The sequence below is a fragment of the Gossypium hirsutum genome, chromosome D04 (assembly GCF_007990345.1).
Source record: "Gossypium hirsutum isolate 1008001.06 chromosome D04, Gossypium_hirsutum_v2.1, whole genome shotgun sequence".
Classification (NCBI taxonomy): domain Eukaryota; kingdom Viridiplantae; phylum Streptophyta; class Magnoliopsida; order Malvales; family Malvaceae; genus Gossypium; species Gossypium hirsutum.
Window position 1 is genome coordinate 6,023,384 of NC_053440.1, and position 5,024 is coordinate 6,028,407.

A 5,024-nucleotide genomic window follows, 5' to 3' on the forward strand; every position below is an offset into this window, starting at 1 on the left:
CTTGTGTTTTTTCTTTTTTTAATCTATTATTTGTATTTGATAAATATTTTGATACTTAAAGATAATGGTGTACCAATTCTTCGTTATAATTTAAAAAGGACATCAAACTTTAGTACCAATTCTTGTATTAATATCAATTATGATAAAAATATAACGGTTTTGATACTTTCAAAGATCTCGTTCAAATTTAATCATTATTAAAATAAATTGTGCTAACTTTAAGCTGAAATAAAAATTTTATTTATGTTATTTAAGGTATATTAAAATATAATTAAAATCATTATTTATTATTTAATATTTTTAATTGTAATATAATTAAAATCATTTTGATTATATAATATTAATATAAAACTATACATTTAAATTGAAAATATAAATAAAACATGGCATAACAATTAAAATTTTTTCTTACCATTAAATATCAATGTTCAAACTTTTTGATGTTGTAAAACTTTTGAACATATGGATTATGATGTACAATTTCATTTTCATCTAACTTTTTCTTAGTATAAGTTAATTATGTTTATGCAGAATATAATTTTCAAGTTATATATTTAATAATTATTATGTTAATTTATATTTTACAGTATCATATATTATGATTTCAGTAAATTAATATAAGAATATTAATTATTAAGAATTTTATTAAATTATATATTTTAATTAAAATATATTTAATAATAATTATGTTAATTTATATTTTACAGTATCATATATTATGATTTCAGTAAATTAATATAAGAATATTAATTATTAAGAATTTTATTAAATTATATATTTTAATTAAAATATATTTAATAATAATTATGTTAATTTATATTTTACAGTATCATATATTATGATTTCAGTAAATTAATATAAGAATATTAATTATTAAGAATTTTATTAAATTATATATTTTAATTAAAATATATTTAATAATAATTATGTTTAAATATGATTAAATTATTTATTATTGATAATAATAATCTTATTATAATTTAAATAACAATAACAATAATCATTTACCAAAACAAATTTATGCTAAGGGTATTCTAGTCATTTTAGTTTTTTCCATTATGCTATTACACCTCTATTCCATTCAACCAAACACAAGATTACTATTACGCCTCTATTCCATTACATTCAACCAAACAGTTGATTTGCTATTACACCTCTAATCCAATACACCTCTAATCCAATACATCTCTAATCCAATACACCTCTAATCCAATACAGCGAACCAAACGCACCCTTATTTACTCTTTTTTGGGTTTATTGATATTTTTAAATATTTTTCACATATATAATATATAATTTTTAATTTTTACTAAATTATGTATTACTATGGTAATATATAAACAAATATTTCTCAATTACATCAATATAAATATTAATTTGCGGTAAACTACATTAGTAGTCGCCAAATTATCTTGATTTTTTGGGTGTTTTTATTTTTACGTTAATCAGTTGATGACAAAAAAAAGAGACAAAATTAACTAGTTGGATGACTATTTTGTAACTTTTCATAGTTAAGTGACAAAAAAAAATCATAGTTGGGTAACTACTAAAATAGTTTATCCATTAATTTATTATTTAGGCAAAAAATATATTATATATACATACAAATATATCTCAATTTATATACAAAAATAAGTGTTAAAATTATTAGTTATGTTCGATAATTTAATGTAATAATTATTAATTTTAAATGTAATTATAAAAAATTAAAATGGTTTAAGATAAAAATTTTAAAAAGTTAGGCTTCAAATATCAAAGTTTTGTACCAATTGGTACAAGCTGATATTGAACGAAATAGGCCAAAACATACGGAAATGACTGAAACGCACCAAAATTTCGACCTAAAGGGAATAGACTACTTGGTGTCTGTTTAGGATTGAAATAGTACATACCGATTGGTACGATCGATACTGGAACAATATCAATTACCAGGATTAAGAACATATTTAACCCATATTTTTTTAGCTAATTTGACCATCAACCTTTTGAAAAAGAGTCAAAATGATGCTTTTAACTAGAATACTAACTAAAATGTTAGTTTTTTAAACATAACAACCTACATGACAATTCACGTGTACTTCATACTATTTTTTTATTTTTTTGAACTTTTTTATATTTTAATTTTAATTTTGATTTAGTTATTTATATTTTTATAAATTTTGATTATTTGTTGATATGACATATAAGACAAAAGATGTTATATTAGCATGAATTGTACATGAATTGCCAAGCGAGTTGCCACATTGAAAAATTAATGTTTTAATCATTATTTCCATTAAAAAGACGATTTAACTCTTTTTTGAAATATTAACGTTAAATTTAGTTAAAATAATAATAACAACTTAATTGACAAAAATATAAATATTAAGGGTTAAACAGAATAATATAATCGATTTCTTTGGGCTTACATTGTGTTAGAAGTTGGCCTACTCTATATGCCCAAAAGGGTTGAGAGTTCAGACTTGCATAATTGGCAGTTTCAAAGACAAGAAACAGGTTGGAAACAACTGAATATTTGTAGTCGGATTGAATGGGCTGGTCTCAATTGTCTTACACTGTGTTTGGTTCAGTGTAATAGGTAATCCATTACGCCCCGATTACGCGCCTATTACATTACGCCCCTATTCCGGCGTTTGGTTCGCTGTAATAGATATTACGCGCGTAATACAATCCCGACCTAATCCCCAAATTCCCTGCTTTTCTATTCCCTTCCTAAATCCCAGATTACCTATTACGTCCGGCTTCCCTTCCCAACTCTCTGTTTTACCCTCCCTCCCTACCCGAAATCGACCTCCACCCTCTCCTTTTTCTGTCCCATCATTTCTCCTCCCATTTCCCACTGCTTCATTTTTCCTCTCGGAGCACGTTTGGTTGTTGAATCTTACCGACGGCTGGGGTTCCTCTCTCTCGGAAATCCTTAACTCTCGACTAAAATCGCAAGGTAAGGATAATGGGTAATATATTTTGTTTTTCTTTTGTTTACTATGCTTTTGAGGTAGAGTATGTTTAGGTCTTAACAGTTCTCTATTTATGTTTATCGGAATTATTTGGGGTTAGCTTAAAATCACTACAAAGTTAAATGTCTCCATCTCTGCAAGTCCCCCCAATATATATATTTTTTGCGAAAAATTTTGAACTTGGGAGAAGATATCTAATTCTTATAGATTGGTTTAGTTTTCTATATGGAATGGACATTGTTATCAGTTAATCCTAGCTGCTTGATGAATCTTTCTTCTTCTTTGACTTCTCTTAATCTGTTTGGGTGTCGTATGCAATGGAACTTCTCTTAATCTATCTCGAATACAACTAAATAAAAATTCATATTTTTTCAACCATTCTTCTGAAAATTTATTTTGTTTGTTTTGCAGTATCTTTGAAGTGTAATGTTTTTTTTCTGGGTTTGATTAAATGGAGAAAAACAAGGATCATGATTATGGAGAGGAAGAAGATTCAGAGTATGTATTACTTGATCTTGAAGCTGTTCGTGGGCAGATTGACATCCCTCCAAATGCACCTTATACTCTTTCTGTAAGTTCTAAATTTTTGTATGTTACAAATTTGTTAAGGTTTTTTTTTTGGCAGTTATGTGAAAATTAGAATTTATAACTGAATGAGTATTTAGGAAGTTTAGTCTTGAATACATATGACAGATACAAATATTTTTAAAAAAACTAAGAACCCGAGAAGAAAGCTTTACCTTTGGTTTTTGTTGCTCGATGTTCATTTTATATTTGTTAATTCATGAAACGAAAGCTCTCATATTTTTACTGGTCAGCTTATGAGGATTAGGGAATTTTAATGTGTTGATAGAGATCTTCATCTAGATATATAATACTAGCTATCCGTGTGATTGCTTTAACTATGGAGAACTTAATCTAGATAAACCTTGTTTAGATTATGTATGTACTTGCTTTGTACTTGTTGGATTTAATCTAGATAAACCTTCCTGGGCTAAGTTCAGTTAAGTCTATATCATCATCCTCCCCTTGGCATATTGCATTCATTTTAGCTATAGAGTTATTTGCACAATTGGTGATTATCGTTTGACATTTCTCAATCTTCTATACTGGCCTAGTAGTTATTCTTCTCTCCTAACCTTTCTCATATGTGATCAAATGTACTGTTTTATTGCAAGCGCAGTCTCCTAACTACAATGCTACCCTGAAACAAATTTTCCCCAATATTCAGCAAATCGATTCTGAGGTATTGGCTTAGAAATTTTGGTAGGTTCTGGACTTTTGTAGTTGAATGTTCATAAATTTGCAATCACGCGTGTAGTATGCTAACGGTAACATCTCCAGTCCCTTGTTGTCTGGAGCTTGTGAGTTTGCAAATGTTGCTAGGGGAAAACAGGGTTCTGGAAGTGATCCCTAATACATGACAACCAGCAGGAAGCATGTGAGTGCTTGGTGGGATGATATTAGCAGCAGACCGTCCTAGCAGAAGGTTCTCCAGCTCTATGCTCCTCATTTCTAAGAATTGAAAATGATGCAATCTGGGGATGGGGTCTTTTTAATGATGTCTGCTTTGTTGTTTAGCAGTTTGGTTTGGTTTGGGGTCTGGTCTTTGACTGTTTTAAGAGGCCAACTAGTTATCCTGTGTTAGTTATACTTACAATAAAATGTTGGTAGGGGTAGGGGGTTACAATTATCGTTTTGTTTGCCTATGTTTGATATTATGAATAAAGATGAAGAAATCATGGAGATATCAAAGAGAACCAAGTGCACAATTGAATGTGCTTCAAAGGCAAATTTTTTCTTTTATTTTCTATGGTTTTATTACTTATTGATTTTCTTTTTGTTGGTTTAAATCTTCGAAATAATTGTCCAAAAGGTTTTGGTAGTGTTGGCATTGGCATCAATAAAAGTTTGAGCTTACTATGAGTATAATTTGAACCCAAATGTGGTAGTGTTGGCATTGGCATTATTTTAAATTGTATAAATTCATATAAGAAAATTTATTATCAAGAATTTTATGAAATTTTATATTATTATTAAATTATATGTAATAATTATTATTTTAAA

General features: G+C 27.7%; 1 long non-coding RNA gene across 1 annotated transcript; it reads left to right on the forward strand.

The window, feature by feature from the left end:
- The first annotated feature begins 2,818 nt into the window (after positions 1–2,818).
- LOC107959719 (uncharacterized) lies at positions 2,819–4,763 on the forward strand. The gene is made up of 2 exons (XR_001700898.2): positions 2,819–4,223; positions 4,302–4,763. It is a non-coding gene; the product is annotated as an uncharacterized lncRNA (long non-coding RNA).
- Positions 4,764–5,024: the final 261 nt, after the last annotated feature.